The sequence below is a fragment of the Rhea americana genome, unplaced genomic scaffold, assembly GCF_003343005.1.
Source record: "Rhea americana isolate MKP2758 unplaced genomic scaffold, rheAme1 scaffold_153, whole genome shotgun sequence".
Lineage (NCBI taxonomy): Eukaryota > Metazoa > Chordata > Aves > Rheiformes > Rheidae > Rhea > Rhea americana.
The window spans coordinates 2,051,501-2,071,084 of NW_028185628.1; the positions used below are offsets into that span (position 1 = coordinate 2,051,501).

Genomic DNA, 19,584 nt, shown 5'->3' on the forward strand with positions numbered 1-19,584 from the left:
CTGTCCAAAGAGAAAAGAAGAACTGGAGACAGAGTTAAAAAAATACTATGAGACCTTCAGAGCAAACATTTTGACGAGACGATGCTTTCTGAACATGTTCAAAGGGCTTTGTTACCATCCCTTTGTGGAACAAAACCAATTCAGAAACCTTGAATGTTGCCATAAAATGGATTTGTCATCCTATGTGAAGCTCTATTTTCAATGTAATGGAGATAAGCAATAGGCCTCTCTAATTCACCCTTATGACTGGCAGAGTCTTTGCAAATTACACAAATAATCATCTCCACAATAAAATGGCAATGGTAATGCACCATGATATGCACTTTGTTTATTTATTTAGCAAATGTAATCTGGTTTTAATTATGTATGATAGCACTCCACAATAGACTAATAAATGCCCTCTTATGTCTTATGAAAATAACAAAGCATAGGTCTTTACATCTCTTTTTTCTGACCTGCCTCTGCATATTATTTAGTGAATTCTGAAACTTGTAATCAAACTTCATGCAGTCTTTCAAATGAAATGAAAACAAGTTTAGCAGGTTTTGGAGGGTTTGGCTCATGGTTTATCATCATAGTTTCTTCTATTTCAAGAAAGTTTAATTTCACTGTTTTCTCTGTGTGCAATTGAAAGCTCATGTAACTTCGGATGCCCACAGCCAAGCTATCTGCCTCCTTGCTTTGGAACTTGGGAGTTGTGAATCATAACGAAACAAGAATTAGAACTAGCTCTGAAAGCACTAACAGAAAATGGCATAGAGCGTTCCAGCCTATTTCACACTATTCTAACACCAAAACTTGGAGAGAATTTTAAGTAAAGATTGGGCTCTGGATAAACAGCGATGCTGAAAATCATAAATGCAAGGCTGGGTTTTGACTGCATTATCGTCAAGGTGCTGTCATATATAGTCCATAACTGCAGTGTTTTCACAGACATCCTACAAACACAAAAGGTCTTGGCAGTTCCTCTTGTGATCTTTGAAGTATCCAACACTTCTCTCATTTTCAGTAGGGTATGCCACCATTTAATTTGATGACATACCTGTTAGATTCCTCGCAGATAATGACCTGCTAACTTGCCTTTCTCTTTGTAACACAGGCAAATTAGCTTGAGTTCATCTTTGACATAGACTAAAGCAGCACAGCATGGAAGAGAGGGGGAAAGAAGGGAGAAGAAGAGTTATCAAAACACTGCTGATCCCGTGAAGGTAGTTTTACATTGTTATCCTCTAAGTATGCGCTGCTTAAAAGAGCAACAGTTGAATGCAAATTTCTCAAGAGAAAAAGGGAATTTTGTAACTTGTCAGTGTGGAGGTACACAAATATGCCTGAAATGCTGTGGTACCAGCAAGACTATCAAATCAGTGGATGATGTGACAAATCCAGAAGTTAATGCCCAGAAACTGTTTGGCGGCAGCTCTGGGAGGCGCTATCCATTTGGGAGTTAATTAAGAGCACCTGAAGGTATTTAGGCTAAATACTTGAAAAGAAAGGCAGCTTGTAAAAAGAATATAAAGAGAAGGATGGTTGTGGTATGTAGAAGTATGGGATTCATGGGGTGTGGAGAAAAACCCTGAGGTGTGACCTTGTGCATGTCAAATGTTTGCTTTTGTATTGCTGTTCCATGCTTACAAGAGTAAACTATGGATAATTTCAAGATAGTTTTTTGAAACTGTATTACTTCTGCTGTGAAACATTTGTGATTTGATGTAAAAATGTTCTTTTATTTTTCCTAATTACAATAGTAGTGTGTTTCTTCTGTGCTTGTGAAAATACTTCAAGGAGGGGGGGAGAAAAGTAAATTAAATAACTTCCATAATTTAATCTTCTAATGCTTACTATTCTTGCTATTTATAGTATTTGCTTATTTTTGAGGGGAAGAAATGTGGGAGATGTTAAAGCTTGTGTTGGCTTAACAAAAGAAACAATTGCTCCTTAAAAAGTTTGGTTTTTGCCACGTTAGTGCTTACCAATCAGTTGTGCAAGTGTTTCAGAGATATTGATGATTTTTGTTGCTGCTGTAAAGGTGAGCTGTGTTTGCCTTGTGTGGAGAAGCTCAGCACTGAAATTAATTTCATCAAACATTCTTCCATTCATAATTGTAGAAGAATCTCCTTTGAAGTCAACAAAAACTATACATCAAAACTCTTCAATGGAGAGACTCAATCAACAGTCAGATGCAGCTAATTGATTTAGGAAAGTATGCAAAAGGTAGTATTAGACCATCTTTCAAGGACTGAGGAAACAGCTTTGCTTTTATTTTCTTTAAGGGTTTCTTGGATTGAAAACCAATTTAATTACAATGATTGCTACCTTCTGAGCATCTGCAATGAGTAGTTTCAGTTTTCCTTATTTTTCCATTCAATATGAAGATGGATGAACTGAAATACATATTTAAGAAGCCAGAGGAAAACCAAGTTATAGATGCCTTCACTGCTTCTAACAAGCAGCCAGATGAATGATCTAATTATTAGAAATGGAACTGGATAACCTACTAGCTTTTTTCCTAGTCTTAAGACTATGCATGACATGCGCAAAGACAAAGACTTAACTGTGCCAAGGTCATTCCAGCTGGCTCAGAGCTGCTGCGTTGCACTGTGTGTGGGGAGGAAAAAAGGGAATGTTCTACAGAAAAATCGGTGAACCTTCTCCTGTTTTTAACTTTGAGAGTAATGATACTTCTAGTCTGAAATGGCAACTCTTCTTCCCCTGTCTACCCAGTCTAACTGAAAATCTTCTAGACCTAACTGAAAAATGGATTCAAATGATGTTACCTTTTGCTTGGATGACTTAAAAGGAGTAGCAGGTTCCAACGTGAGTCTGTCTCAATTTGATTTAGTGAAGGAGAGGTGTGTTTAGCTCTCAAAGGGCTGTTAATGAAAGTGATACTGTGCCTTTAGGATATGATTAACCACAGCATACTTATACTGATGGGAAGCTTCCAACTGGATTTTAATTGGTTTTAGTGCTCTATATAGTGGCTCTTCTAGGAACTTCTAAGACAGAAGTTCATGGAATCAAAGTGGATATTTAGGGAATGTCACAGACTATAGCCCAATAGGGAGATGCTGATCAAAGATGGTAAGTACCTGTGGCTTGGTAGTAAATAGGAAAAAGGAGCTTGAAGAAGATTTGCTTCTTCGGCATATTGTATGTTGCATTAACATCTGGCTCTGTAATCTACTGAGAACTTCATTTTGTTAAACTTGAGCTGGAGTGCTTCTATGCAAACTGTTTTTTCCCACTTCTCATTTATCCTCCAGACTATGGTGTTTTGCCCTCAGCTGTCCCATTGCAACAGTTTGGGTGGCTGTGGTGTAAATCAGAGGGGATAACTTTTTTTTTTCTTTTTTACTTGATTGGTGTCTTGTATTGGTATTACTTGCTGAATACTTTTTACTATGTTACCACAATCACAGTAAACAGTAAAATGTCTGTTAGTGAGGTTGTTCTGCAGAAACAGGGATAAGTAAGTCACCGTTGTCATAGGTTTTATTTTCAATACCTTAATAGACTTTTTGTTTGCTTTTTTAGGCTGTAATACTTCACAGCCTTGTGAAGAATGCTACAAATGCCTTTTCTGCTGCTCTATGGTACAAGCTCTATTGTTCCTTTCCTAATTGTATGCATTCTTCAGATGCCCTGGAAATGTTAGGGGTATGAACTACAGAAAAGATAGCATGAAGCAAAATGCTCCTTTGAGATAGCCCGGCTCTGAAATTGAAAGGTTACTAATGTACAAGGGGGAAAAAATCCTACTGTCTGCTTTCGAAATAGACATTTGGCCTTAGTTTCTGCAGTGGACCTATGACCACCCCTTCTTTCTGCTGAAGCTTCCTGGAACAATGAGCATGTGCTAGTTCCAGAGCAACTAAAACATCCACCAAAGCCGTCTCCTTCTATTAGAAAAGTCAGAAATTTGCATACAGCTCTTTTAAGAGCAGTGCCCAATATCTTTAGACCATTCGAGGTCATATCTGCCTCTCAGTGTTGATGTGTATATATTAAAGAAGGAGGCTGACATCCACTGATTCCCCCTCAGTCCTTCTCTGAAAATGAAGTGTAATACTGAAAGTGCTGCACTGGAAAAAAATTGACTCTGTGGAAAGCTGCAGAAGAACTGCAGATTGTACTAGTATGTAGAAAAGTACTAAATTCTGGATCGTATGGAACCTACTTTAATTTTTAAAAAATCTCTTATGGAGGCTTTATGCTGTACTTATGCAAACCCCACAATTTTAACAAGATCTAAGAAAAATTTTGCTCCTTTTGGCCGGGAAAACATAATTTTACAGTTCTCTTTTATTATAACCTACTGTTTCAGTTTATGAAAAAAACTTATTGAAAACAATACCTGCAGCTGGCCAGGGAAGGGAAGATTCAAGTTTGACAGCTCTCTGGAGGAGTGTTTTGTCCTATTCAGTACAGACAATGAGGAAGAAGTCACGGACACAGTCCAATGTCAAAGCAGAAACTAAATGCAAAGGAGAAGGTAATGCAGTAAACCTGATTATGAGAAGTCTAAAAACAGTCTGAAGGCAGACAGCTGTAAATTCTATTCACTTTTCTGTGAGTGGGGGTGAAAAAAATCCCTCTTCTTTTGAGCCAACTCCTCCATGAAGTTGTCCCAATAACTGGACGTTAAATTAAGGCTTCTCAACTCCACAAGAGTAAATCTGTCATCCTTGGATAGGTGAAAGAGCATTACGCATATAAAAGAATATAAATAAAGAACAGTAATGTGAATTTTGCAGCAGTGCAGACTACAGAGAGACGGTCCTTGGAAGAAAAGAGAGGGGGAGGAGGCAAAGCTAGGCTGAAACAAGTGTATTCTAGTTGATAAAAGCCCAGTTGTGAAGTGTAATATTTTCCACTGAGGTTGAAGTCAGATCCAGGCAAATTGTCAATGCTTCAGTTTAAAAGACAGTTTTCTACTTTTTGATGCAGAACAGGCCATATGTATCTCCATTTTGCACTGGGGGAGGAGACCTTCTTGCCAGTTTGGTTTAATGGGGAGCCAAAACTTGACACTCTTCCGCCTCCCACGTTCGTCTTTTCACAGTCTGCCTCAAGAAGGGACTCAATGATTTTCTATTAGGTTTCAAAAATCCTCTGTTTGGCTAGAACACTAGAGTACGTGCAATATCCATTATTCCTTCGTTCCAAGTCTGGCTAGTTACTTCAGTTAGGGACTGAAGTAAACACCAGTCCCACTGACCGTAGGACTGGGCCCTGTGGATGAAAAAAAACATTTTTCTTTTTCAGCAGAACACAGTATGAGAGTATGAGTATGAGTTCTTAGTATGAGATAATTTCATGCTGGCAAAGCAGAGCTGCAGTAAAGTTTATCCGAGAGAGCAAAGAGTAAAACTTATCTGTGGCAGATAGTATGACTCAATTGGTTTTATATAATCTTCAAAACAGAATCATTCATAGGATAAAATAGACATTGTGATTGTCACTATGTTTTTTCTCTGTTCCCCATGTCTTGTAATACAGCATATTTAATAAAATGTAAAGTGCAAAAAATAGTGATTAATCCAAAGAAAGGTATGCACACTGATATCTTACTATTGGTTCTTAGACATATAGTTGCTGTTGCAATGGAATGACATACTTCAGAGATTATTGGTTTAGCCACTGAATTCTGTCCAAGAAATTAATATGGAAAGCTACTAAGTCCACAGGGACTTCTGTCCAAAGAAGGATATGTTGGGTGGGAGGTCTTGGGGGGTTTCTTGCATTTTTTTTTTTTTCCATATAGGTCTAATTGGGTATTTAAAATATGCATTTTGCCTTTAAAATATTTTGAGGTCATTCTGAACACAGGAAATATTTGTGCAATCTTTCAACTGGACTGAATACAAGGACATGAGTTACTAATCATCAAGGCTACTGAGGAGTATCCAAGTTAACCTCTAAAAACTTTCAAGGAATTTGTTGTCTTGAAAATTATAATGATCCTTCTTTTGCATAGTTTTGATTCAGAACTTGGCATTTTTGACCAATCTTTAGAGAGATGATTTTATTTGAACTCATGTTCAAAGTAACAGCTGGGGCTTTCAAACAAACCATATCAAATGGAAACATGTTCAAATCTTCAGGAACTGAAACTGTGATCTAATTTTATGAATTCCAGCACACAGATTCCTCTATCAGCAGTTCAGGCTCATGTGCTGCAGTAATTAAATAACTGATGCCTCTGGCTGATAAAAGTTTTCTGTTGTCTCATAATCTCTATTTTATTACTTGTGTCAATGGAAGGTAGTCTGGTCTAAGCAAGAAGAATGAAAAGTATGGTTATATTTACGTAAACATATGAAGAGAAGAATGCATAAAGGAGGCTGGCGATTTAGATTTACAGCTGAAAGGTAAAACATTCAGCTCCACAGTATAGCTAGATGTTTCCACATCCCTAAGCTAATGGTGATAAAGAAAGGAAGAAAACGTACTTACTCTTTTCTCAGAGTCGTTTTGAATCTGAGATGAAATCTGCTCTAAAGTGCAACGTGTTGTTTCTAGGATAGTAAAGTTTGACTGTTTTTCTATGGACTTCCTTGTACTGGGAGGCTCAGATATGTGGTCTGGGTTGTTATGCAAAAGACTTTTGGATGTCTTCTACAAACACAGTCTAAATCAAATTGTCTCCATTATGAATCTGTTTTGCATCCTTGATAGTAGTTATGTCATTCTGCCTCCTTACGTATGGCAAAATAAATCTTTTCTCAGCAGAATGGAAACCGATGACAAACGTTACAATGAAGAGGACTTCAGTCTGTGAAGAAACCATATAAACACCTGAGGGGGCTTGTCAAAAGGCTGTCGAAGAAATGTCCATCACTCAGGCGAAAAAAAGAGCACTGACCTGTTGTTTTGAAGTGTAAAATAGTAAGTAACCACAGTATTAGCCATATTGTAGTTGGACAAAGAAAAACTTTGTTACTCTTTAGCAGCTATATGTTACCTCAGATTTGATAATAAGCCTTAGTTGTGTAAAATCTGCTTTTGTTTTCTGACGCTTCACCAATTGTTTTTTTTTTCTGCTCTAGACCTTTTTCAAAGTAAGTCTACCAACTAACAATGCATCTCTTTCAGCTGTCTACTTCTCTTCTTGACCAGCTTAATTTTGCTTTCTAAATTTAAAGTTCCTGAGTGTTCTTGCTTAATAAAGTAGTTTCAGGAAAAATTTAAGAGATGCGATGTAGAGTCATGCCACACACATATGGAGTGTCCTTTATGACTTGAAAGTAAAAAAATCCTTACAGTATTTTCGATAGACTTTCTGATCAGCCTAAGTTAATAAAACTGATACAGAAGTATGATTAAGACTGGGAGAGCTTGGCTTCCATTCTGATATTAAGCCTTTGACCAAACTGAACTCTATCAAAACACTGTAAAGACGTATTGCTGCCATGTGCAGTATTTGCCTGAAAAGTCCTGGCTGGGCATTATAACTGTGCCAAATCCTTAGCGTTCTGACAGCAGTAGAATCAAATGATGGCATCATGAAGAGCCTGGAAACGCTCGTGGGTGGTTTGCTCATTTTCCAGACATGCTGTAGCTCAGAATATCTGTTTTAGCTTCAGCTTGCAAACTCTTTCTGTTCTGGGGCTTTCCATCTGGTGGCTTATCCTGCAAACCTGGTCTAAGAGCCCTATTCACCATGACTACTATAAGCTCTTTTCATGAGTGATGAAGACAGAACAAGGAAGCATTGCTCTCTTGTTTTGGCAAGTACTCCAGCTGTAGATAACTCAAAAGGGTAGTTTCCCTGAAAGAATCTGTCAGATTTTTTAACATGTAACAGTGAGCACTAAACAAAGGAGAAACAAGAAATAACGAATGCTGCCACCATCTCACTCTCAAAGCTAATAAAAACAATTGGTGTCCCTTGTTTGATTTACTGGTGTTCTGGGACCTGAAAATAGTATTTAGTTCCTCATAAGCTGCAATGCTTACTGCCAGAATGTAAATGTCAGTGCAAATACCCTGGCCTGAAGCTTTTTTGTTAGGTTTAGGTGTTTTATGACCAATTTTGTGGTGGAATTTTAAGTATTGAGTAGCATTAGGATTAGCTTTAGCCATACTACATATGCATATCTGCTAAACGTTCTTTTCTTCTGGTGTGCAAGTAGATCTTTTTATAAAATATTGTGAAGGGGATTAAAGAGGAGCACAGCACCTCTGTGGCATGCTTTCTTTTCTGCCAGTGTAAGATGGTGCTTCTCTCCATATTTTCTGATGATGAAATTCTCTTACAGTGAATTTGCCACTTTTCTTCTGTCTAAAACTCCTGGGTAAGTACAGATCAGTTCAACTCTGTAGCACAGAACTGGACAGCTTGAGTCAAGAGCGGGCTGAATCAGAATTAAGCAAGCAGCCCAAGCTGAACAACCTGTGTTGTGGACCATTGCATCCAGCATTGCTAAATATTCTAGTTTCTGTCCATGTTTTAGAAGCAGCTTTCCTTAATAGCATCAACCATACATTGCTCTGAGATCAGATATTTTGTCATGTACGCGCCAGATGAGTTTAAAAGAGAACGTGGTATTTCCTCATTGTGGCTTTGCTTCTATGAGATATTAAGGACTTTTTAAGGCTGTCACTGTAAAAGGAGAGAATTCTCCAGGCTTGGAGTAGGCTCTCTGCTGTTCTCAACCATTTGATTTTTAATTTGTGGAGTATAATGGAAAAAGCATTGCTCAGACATTTGGATTTGGCATTCTCTGAGCTCAGCAGTGCAAAGACGGGAGCTAATATCCTCAAGATAACTTCATACACCAGTGTGTTTCATAGCCTAGTAGTCCTATCGGTCTCAATTAAAATTCAGAATAAGTAATAGGACTTGTCTGTCCCTGGGGATTTTTACAAAGATTGGATAAAATACTTGTCAGTGCGAGGAAAAGATTGAGATGCATTCTGTCTGTAATCAGAATAGTGCAAATACTAGCTTTCCTGTGGCACAAGGAAAAGGATAGTGCTTGCAGTGAAGATATGCTTTATACACAGAGCTACACAAGTGGGAATGTTCAGTAATATTCCCAGAGTTTTTCATATGCATCTGACTGCGTAGGCAGAGTGACCCACTGCTGAAAACTGCCTGGCATTTCACTTTACGCTATACACCATTGGAAGCCCTAATACCTCTGAGCTCAGGTCAGATTAAAGCAGCTATGCAAATTTTTTCCCTCTAGCTCAGCTCAAACACATCTGTTGCTGGCCTGTGGAATATATGACTTAGGTGGCAGCGGAAGAATTGCTGGCTTGTCCCAGCGGCAGCGCGGCAGTCGGCTCTTTGTGTGGTCCCGCGCGAGGCGCTTCGCTCCGGCCCCCGCAGCTGCGCCGTGGGCAGCGGGCGAAGGTGAGCACAGGGGAAGCCCTTCATTTGGCGCTGCCCCGAGCTGAATAGCGACGGAGGAGGGCCACGAGGCTAGGAGTCCCAGGTTCAAAGGCCAATTTGTTCCCACTGGGCCAGGGACGGGGTCAGAAAAGACAAAACAGTTGTCCATTTTCAGGTTTCCTTAAAAAGAAAGAGGCTTGTAAACTGCTAATTTACTCATTCTTGTGCTCCGTATCACACTGAAAACTGCCCGCTAGTTATAAGCAGTACGCTTTCAGATAGAAGATGCATCATGTTTCTTTAACTGCCTTGGCTTTGATCTCAAGCTAACGCTAAAGGGAAAGCCTCCTTGTGATAGCATGGCTTTTACTGAAAAGAATTAAAATACCATTTCATCTAGAGCTAATTAACTTGCATTTGTATGGAGTATGTATGTGAGTAAATATGCATAAATTTAGGACTTGCATAACTTGAGGGAACATTTAGATGAATATGAGCTGTTGTTGAAGCTAAACGCAGAAGTGCCAGCTATATGCCTCCAAGTATCAGCAATGCTCTCCCATCTGAGGCTAGGGATGGGTGAACGCTGTAACAATCTCATTTTATAAATATCTTCCATTTTTTAAATCAATCTATTTTTACTATTGCATCCTTTTTAAAATATGACTTCCATTAATGATTGCTTAGTTGAGCTTGATGTCTGAAATATTTGTGGAAAGAGGGAATTCTAAGAAGCACTGGAGGACAATCATGGAAAAAAGTTTTGAATTCATAAGCGTGAATGCTTAAAGTATAACTTATATTTCTAGTCAAGGAAGTAAAACACAGCAAGTGATATTCTTCCAATCAAAACCAGCTCAAATTTCAAAAAAGCATTTAATTTTTGCATCAATTCTTGGAAATAATCTATGGATTTTATTATGTGGCATCTCTTTTCAAATGATTATGTGCCCGGAAATTTCCTAGTACAATTTCAAAACAGAGCTTTGCTCAATTAATTTTAAGTAGGATCAAAAGAAAAAGAAAATAGTCCTCCTGACTGCTCTGCAGCTTGATAATATTAGAGCTGTAGGACTCAAACCTGGAAAAGAGTCCAAAGTATGGAGACATTAGTTTTCAGTGTCTGCCCAGGAGTGATGGGAGCACTCCTTAGTGTTCAGGAGGTCAGTGTTGACAAATGCTCTCTCTTCTGAATGTAGGCAGAAGTTTGATCATCTGTGCATTGGACTTGGTCACGTTGTAAATTAACATCAGTACTTTTGGTTCCTAAGAGGAAAGAATGTCATCGTTTCAAATGCCGTTTTTATGTGTGTCGAGGGGCCGCGCTGTTACTTTTGGGCTGCATGTCGTCGCTGCGTGGCAGGCACAGACTTTGGTAAGGTCAACACAGCTGCCTGCCCTTTGAGCAAGGGACCACCTCCAGGAGCTCTTGGCAGAGCAGGGCCCGTGATGCAGCTGAATGCTTCTGCTTCCACCCAACAGGAGGCAATGGCTTGCATGCCCGGTGGCTTCTTCACTGAAGCCTTTTCACACTCCCACTGTTGCTTCCCAGCAGAATGGTTTCAAAGCCTCAAAATCAAAAATAAATGGCTGAATCTCCTCCAAATGCAGCCTCTAGCTCCAGTTCAAGATTTGGGTGGTCCTCTTTATTACTTTTATTTTTCCTGTTTCACATTTCCCATCTCTGAATGGAGGGCAGAGGTAGACTGAGACACGTACTTACGTACCTTGCACTGTGAAAGCGCTATCAAATCCAGCTACTGCCTATGTGGAGATGTTTTAGAAGAGGTAATAAACAGAGCAGAACTTGAAGGTATTTCTTTTGGAAAAGATCCAAGAGTTTATAATGAGGACTGTGGTTTTACTTTTCAACACAGAGATAAAAACACTGTACTTTCAGTTCTATTTATTCATCTGTAGAGTAGCTTCAGCTCTTTTTCTCCCTCTCCCTGCCCTTCTAAAATCAGCTTTTGTTTCATATTTCTACACCTGTTTGTTTTTATTTCTGCAACCTGTGTTGCCCTATCATGGCACTGTGAGTCAAACCTTTTTTTTTTGAGGATTGTTTTCACCTATGTTGACTACAAAATTGTCACTCAAAAAAGACTTGCAAATGTTTTGTTATGTGACAGTGTGTTAACAAACATTTTAAAGTATCCTTGCTGGGATATTTTGTATGAGTCATGCTTTTTATGATGTGAAATAAAAGTTGTTCTGGAAAAGACCGAAGTAGTGGTATTTCCCACTGTTTTATTTGTATCTTAAAATTGCTGTCTCATTGCTGTTTGCAGGTACAGCTCTGGGTTGTAGCTTTTCTTTGTTGCAGTAAAACCTGCAACTACAAGCAAAAAAGCTTTGTTTAGGTTTCAGTATAAAGTTGTAACCAGTGTGTTCATACTTTTTCTTCTGGTAGCATTGGATGCATGGGTGAAAAAGCTGGATGCTAGCTCTTCTTCCCTTTTTCACTGTATCTCTTTTTCATAAGACTAGCATCCAGCCTCATTTGCTTTTCTATCGATTTTAAGAGTCTTGTTTGTCTATAAAACTTCCCTCCCCCCCCTTGGGCCATGGGATGGACAGGTCTCTCCCTCTTGGGAGAGACAAGTTAATCAACTGGCTTTCTCTCTGAGGGAGGAAAGGCAAGAAAACTTGTTTCACCAAACTGCCTTGAAAATTCTCCAGTGTAATGTGGGGTGACTAATAGTGATGGAAGCAGCATTATTGTTGGTATGAAGCGACGAGCTGTGTTTGGGTAGAGTCTTTTCTTAAACTTGTTCAAGAAAAATGGACCTCTGAGAACAGCTCAGAGGTGGATCGGTCTAGAGGAAATTCTCCTTAGATCATCTTCTGAATGTTAGAGGACACAGTTTCTCCAGCTCTGACTAACAGAGAATAGGGCAAGGGGTTATCACAAATTCAATGAATTTCATCAAATTACTTCAGACTCTCGAGAGTCATATGATTCTAAATTGGAATAAGGGGCTTTATCAAGCCTGGCAGTTTTTTGTTTCTTGCATTACGTGCAATCCCAAGTAAGTGACTTAGTGCTTAATGCTGTTTCCAGTTCTAACCTCTGCAGTTAGAAAACTACTGATTTTTACATGCTAACCAGGTCAAAAGTTGCAATGATCAAAGATAATCACTACTTATTTTCTGATGTTGAAAATGTTCATTCAGAAATACGCGTGTGAATTTCCGAGTATGTGCCCCGTATTGGCTTACTGACTCTGCTAAATAACATAGATGTTGTTTCCATTCCATGACCAGGTAAATATGAAAGTGCTTCTGGCATGAAAATTTATACATGACAATTAAAGAGCTGTATCTATGAGTACTCTTTGAAATTTGGGAAGATTAACTATTCTAGAAGGAGGCATATTTAACATTTTTGATCCATTCTTTACCACTGTTATGATTCAATGCACTAATTGGAATGAAAGGGAGAGCATCCTAAAGGTTTTATCATTCTTTGAAACTGCTAAATTCTGGATGCATCTCTAGAATGTGACAGCTGAACTCTAAGGCTCTCAGAGGACTTAAGTTGTTATTTTGCTTATCTTCAGAAAAGATTGATTGTCTTTCATTATTTTAAGATGTAGAACATGCACAGTTTTTTAAAGAAATGAAGACTAAAGCAGTAATAGCTGTATTAAGCATTAGCATTTTGCCAGTACTGTATGTAATTTCTGTTGCTTTGAAACATCCAAATCTATAGGCCAAAAAGGATGTTGGTAGTAGGTGTACATATTGGCATCCAGTGTAACACATGTAGGCAATTCTCCTTTATGGCAAAAAATAAAACATTGAGGAACTGGACCACAAGGTAAATTAGCTAATTAGACTCTTAGTGGTTGGATTTTAAAGAGGTTTTTAATCTTCTATAATGGCCCACTAACTTCACTTAAAGTATGCTTTTATTGTTCTATTTTTATAGCACTATTACCATTTTCAGTACTGTTGTTATTGTTATGTGATTAGAATGTGAAAAGACCAAAGAAATGTCTAGTAAATAGTCTTGTTTCTATGCATTTTTGTCTTGTTTTTATAGTTTCCTATTAATTTTGCTTGATGTATGACAAGCATTTAGGGATCTGCTCTGCAGAAATTATGTAATTTCTTTTTGATTTTAAGCTATTATCCAACTGATAAATCTAAGAGACTCTCCTCATTGTGCTCAAGTGATCTCCCAGGAAAGTCTATTTTCCTAATTTTTGTCTGTCTTTATCCAGTAAACAATTTATTCATCATGTGGCATTTTGAATCACTGATTCTAATCCTGCTTCCATTTGGAGTGATCTTAGCATGTTAGAGAAGTTTGATTTCCTTATCATATGGCAGTAGTTTTGTGCAAATGACTGTGGCCCCTTCTGTTTCCCCGTTTTGCCTCTGGATCAAATTCTGTCTTTTGTTACACTGAAGCTTGAAGGTTGAAGAAATTGAATAAGGAATATAATTTTACCTTTTATGACTTCACTAGTGCACCAGGATCAGTGATGATTTGTGTATCTTTTAGTAGAAAATCTATTACTGTTCATATACTTCTGTCCATTCTTTTTCTTAATCACAGATTAAGAAAATCTGATGCAGAGACCCAAGAGTTTTTGATGAGTTATCTAGGTAATTGTGACCCAGGTTTGGGTCATAACCCATGACTGAATTTAATTAGGAGATTGTCATAAAAAACTAACTACTAATTATTTAATGGAAAGGAGGAGTAGCTAATGATGCAGATGAAGTACGAAGTAGCTTATTTTAACTGTGTACTCCTCAGCAAAATTACCCATATCTTACCATTATCATTGCCAAAATTTTCTGTGGAACGTATTTCTGAACAAAAATTCAACTTTAAAATGTGATCCACTAGTGGCATAACTTGCAAGGCACTACTTGCAATCTTTAATTAAGATCTGCATATACTTGAGTTTGAACTGGAAAGTTACAGCTGTCTCTTCGTCTAATCCTGAATCTGCACTTACGAATTGTCTCTTCATCAGTAGATTGCAAGAGGAGTGGTCTTTGAAGATTTGGGTTGAAATATGGACACCCTTTGCAAGTTCTGAGCAAGGTCTTTGCATGGGTGAGGTATGCAGTCAGCAACCTAAATGAAAGAAATGCATCTCAAAATCATAGAATGAGTAAGGTTGGAAGGGACCTCTGGAGATCATCTAGTCCAACCGCTCTGCTCAGCAGGGTCACCTACAGTATGTTAGACAGGGTTGCATCCAGGCAGGCCTTGAACATCTCCAGAGAAGGAGACTCCACAACCTCTCTGGGCAACCTGTGCCAGTGCTCTGTCACTCTCACAGGGAAGGAGTTTTTTTTTTCATGTTCAGGTGGAACTTCCTGTGGTTCAGTTTGTGCCTGTTGCCTCTTGTCCTGTCACATGAGACAACTGAAAAAAGTTCAGCCCCGTCCCCCTGACACCCTCCGTTCAGGTACTTGTACACACTGATAAGATCCCCCTCAGTCTGCTCTTCCCCAGGCTGAAGAGGCCCAGCTCTCGCAGCCGTTCCTCACAGGGCAGGTGCTCCAGCCCTCTGATCATCTTCGTAGCCCTATGCTGGACTCTCTCCGGTAGCTCCATGTCTCTCTTGTACTGGGGAGCACACCTTTCTTGCTCTAATACTTTTTAGCTTAGTCAGGCTCATAGGGACTTTGTTTTCTTTTTTTTCCATCTTTTTATTTGTAGTACAGAGCATATTAGGTCTAGCTGAGCATATCTCATCTAACTGATTCTTTGCCAGTCTCTGCAAGAGCTCTGACAGCTAAAATTTTGATCTTCCTAGGTATGCTACAGAAATCTAGCCTGTAAAGTTCAGTAAGAAAGGAACTGGGTGAAGGTCTTAGGAGCTTGCAGTATTGAGGTGAGTTATTTTTCCATTTCCTTCTGAACTTCTTCAGAATTTCAGAATTCTCTGAAACTTCTTAAATTGTTTCTCAGCTTATAAGGATTGCTGGGACTACCCCTTTTGCTTTCGTTCATCTCCCTGCTGTTTTGTCTCACTCTGATTTTTGCTTTGCCTGAGTAGTGTCTGTGGTCTACAGCTCGCTGTTGCAGGAGCAGACTCTTCTTTCATTAAAAGCCGATAGAGCTGCTGTGGTGGCATGCTCCAGAATCACGTGTTAACTGTCCTTTTGAACAGCTGGGGATGTGGTTTTAGTCATTTGAATGCTGCACTGGGCTTCAGGACAGTGGTTTTGTTGACAGTCTGATTACCCTGAGAGTACAGAGGTCTAGAGAAGTCCCACCACTTGTAAAACAGGGATATATGGGATTCAGGTAATAGCTACATACATGTTTATCGCTTTAAGAGAAATGCAGTCAGAGATCTGCACACAAATGAAAACAGTTGTCTGTCTTTTCTGTATGGGACTCAGAGTATGTATGTCCATGTAGGCTACCACACAGGAGACAGATAAACTGTCCATCTCATAGCGAGTCTCCCTGCCTCACTGTGGGTGAGGCAGGATGCTGCTACGGGTGAGGCAATCAAAGATGTTTGATAAAGGCAAAGAGTTTAAAGTCACCAGTAAAACTGCACCTGTAATAGCGACCGTTTTATTGAACAGAACAGCAGTGAGTGCTGGAGGGCACAGGAAGAGATTTGCTTGCTTCGAGAACACCTTACAGAGTTAGAAACAGGATGCAAATGCAAGAGGAAGGAGGGAGAGGCAGTTGAGGAAGAGCTATGAGAGCTCACTGATGGGCAGGGTGTCAAACAGATAGAAATAGTGAGGGTACTACAGAGTTCTCCCTTGGCATTTGCACTGCTGGCCAGTGAAGTATGTTTCATGTGTATGTACTGTGCAGTCTTTTTAAAACATGATGCAGCTGCATAGCTATTATTTTGAGGCTTTCTATTTAGCTTTAAATTGGTTGCCAGTCTGATACTTCAAGCTGCATTCAAAAACAAATTCTTTTTCCTAGCCTGTGTCCAGTTCTACATAACAATACAAGCTAAAAGAAAAAATATCCATTGGTCATTAACACTCATTGACTTCAGAAAGGAATATCTGTGTTCTCATCATTATTCCCTGTTAATCTCTCAGAGCTAAACTCTTTTTCTTCTCTACATTGGCCTTCTATTTCTGACCTTTCAAGCAATCTTTAAATCAAATTGTGGAATCTTGCTCACTCTCTGCAAAGCATTCCTGAAGCCTCTGAATATAATTTATAATTGCACACACAACTCTAATTTTCAGTGGCGCATCTGCAGCAAAATAAAGGGCCACCTCAATGGCATCTTGAACAAGCATCTTGTACAAACATCCACATGAAAGCACATTTCTGGGTACACATACAGTGAAGACTAGTCTCTTGTATCCTGACTTTTGCTTTTTCATTTTGTGACATATATATATGCTCAAATTCCTTGGCTTAGATGGGAGCACCATGGATGTCTTGAGTTACTCACACTTGGACCATCCTGTAGACCAGAATCTTCATCAAAATATGTAATTCAATTCATTGACTTCCATAGCTGATAGGTCAGTGACTTAACAGTGATGGAGTATTTTAGGATATGGATGAGCTCACTGTTTTCAGAGATCATTGGTTTACTGTCAGCATTAGAAGAGCCGTTAATGCTGAGACTGTGTACAGATTCAATGACTCAGTATCTCCATTTGCCACATCTCGATAGACAACATTGTCTAGGTCAGAAAAACCCTGATAAATATTACTGTGTCCTTCTGACTTACACGTAGGAGCTAAATATATTCAAAATACATTCAAAATATGTTCATTAAATGTCTCTTCATTCAAGTTATTTTTAAAATTTATTATATTATTATTTTATATATTATATACTGTAACTTATTCTATTATTATCTTCACAATTTTAATCTCCAACTGTTTTAGCAGTAAAAGGCTCCAGTGAGCCTTACAGCATCATGAAAGTAGGTAAAAAGGATTCTTATTCCAAGGCAAGTATAAGATAAAATTGTTTGGGAGTTACTAAAGCTAGGGACAGATTCTGCACATTCACTAAATACCTATGAAAAATGCTTTCTGCTTGGTGGAAAAGGGGGATTTTGAGGGTTCCTGCCTACCTAGAAGAGAGCACAGGTTAAAAACGTGAGGATAGAACTGTGCCTGAACAAGGATGGGCTTTAAATGTGAACCTCAGTTTGCAGATGGAAAGGACAGATCCACAATTGGGCTTACTCAAAAAAGAAAATTCTTTTTTTATGTAAGGAGCTGAACCTTACAGCTGTGGAAATGGCTGGCTTTGTCTCACTTACCTGATATTTGGTGTAACTTGGCAGCTGCAAAGCAGGACTCTGTTTGTTGTCTTCCTTACTGCTACTACCTTGCTTTTTCATATAAAGAGCCTATCAGCATTGTCTCACCTTCCCTACTGGTGAGAATCATTTTGCTCTGTTATACATGCAAAGATATATTCTTTGTTTACGGGTTCTGACTACTGAATGGTTGAGTCCATGCACATGCCAAAAATACAGGCGAGCAATATTCTGTTTACTGGCTAGAGCAGGTTTCTTTGTCTTACTAGTGTATCAGCAATTATTGTGAAGGATTTTGAACAGATGTAACAATATTTCCTAGCGTCCCCCGAGTAATAGGCTCAATAAAGGCAATACAGTTGCTCTGTGTGTCTTGTCCCCTTCCTCCAGCTTAATGAGTAATTTTCTTCTTTATCCATCTGTGTGCCTGACCACAATCAATGCCAATAATGATAGATATGTGTGACATCCAGTTTTTAAAATAAGTAGTTTTGTGTGGCTCAGCTGGGATATCGCCATAGCCTGCAGATGCAGTTTGGCTCATTTGCACAAGAGCATGCAGTCATCAGTCAAAAACACCCAAGCAATAAACCCTGTTTCTGTTAGTTTTGTTTCACAAAATGTGTTAAGCTCTGCAGCGAGCTCCCTTGGACTTAAAAGTAAATAAAGGTCTGCAAGACCCAGCTAAGCATCTGCCCAAAAGAAGCAGCTCACAGGAACTTTTTTCCAAAACCTCAGGAAAGTCTGAAGCCTAGTTTTGCTGTGGCATTTGCATTTTTGAAAAATTTATGTACAAATTGGCTGTAAGAGATGAAATTTTCTTTTTGGATGGAATGGTTTGGAAACAGCAAATTGTTTGGTTAGAAGCTTAATATACTGGACGTTTTTAAAGGTTAAGCAGCTGAGACGAGAAAGCGCATAACAATCTGGGCTTTCGGATATGGCTGCTTGTATTGAAAATCCACAGCTCTTTGGAGCTGCTTTATTTGATGATAACACTGTAATTTCCAAGGCCTTACAGTTATTATATATACCTTGGCAGGTAAATATTTAGTCAACTTGGTACTGTTCATCATGTTTTCATGTTAGAGAGTCTTAGAAGCAATCGCGTTAGACATGCAATACCTATTCTGCAATGTATAGTACCAGCTATATGTATATAGCTCAGCTAGAATTATGTGTTGTAAACCTGAACTGTGTATGATCCTTGCTCTGTAGTTTTAGAGATACATAGCTCTTAAATGTCAACCATTCAGTGTTAACTCTACAATACAATCTTCAAAAAAATGGTGTAGAAGCAAATGATGTCTCTGACCTTCAGAAAAAAAAAAAAAACTTGCTTAGCATAGCTAGCTATAAGTCTTCCCATGGTTTAATTTTTACTGTGTTTCTTATCCCAGATGATAAGATTTGTGATAGTGTCCAGCATATGATAAAGGGAGTAACTGAAAGGGTGTAAGCCTGTTAAAGTGGAATACTAGCAAAGTAGTGGTGAAGCACAAGGAATGAGAGTCAGGTCATGAGTATTTTCCAGATAAAGTTTCAGAAACCTCTCATACCCAGAGAAAAAACATGTCACACTTATAAGCAAGAAATTCTGATGATAAAGTTTTTCTAAAGATTAAGAATCCCACAGTTTTTGTCTTCAAAGTTGCACCTAAAAAGTCAGATTCGCGTTTCCTTATAGCTTTCTCCTACTGAGAAGGTTCATCTTCTATTTTAATAGACTTGTCTGAAGGGTGAGAGCTGGAGATGCTACAGTTTTACTTCTTAGTGGCTTTTTGCTGGCACAGAGTTAGCTTTAGCTTATCAACACTGGTTTCTGCAAAGTAATAATAATTTTTTTTTAATTTATTTATTTTTTTTTAATACTCTTCCCTAGTAACCTGCTGCTTATTGTTTGTGCAATTTTGCTGCTTCTACGTCCAGCACCATGAGATGTGTGAGGATTTCATAAGAATGAGAACCAAGACAAACCTGACATGGTGTTATAGCTTTTT

At 38.7% G+C, this 19,584-nt stretch overlaps 1 long non-coding RNA gene across 1 annotated transcript in view; it reads left to right on the forward strand.

Moving 5' to 3' along the window:
- The first annotated feature begins 1,125 nt into the window (after window positions 1–1,125).
- LOC146598793 (uncharacterized) overlaps window positions 1,126–19,584 on the forward strand; it is a 36,525-nt gene continuing 18,066 nt past the window's right edge. Inside the window, exons 1-2 of the long non-coding RNA XR_014895203.1 lie at window positions 1,126–1,208; window positions 6,733–6,888. This is a non-coding gene — a long non-coding RNA (uncharacterized LOC146598793). The remainder of the gene's footprint in view (window positions 1,209–6,732; window positions 6,889–19,584) is intronic.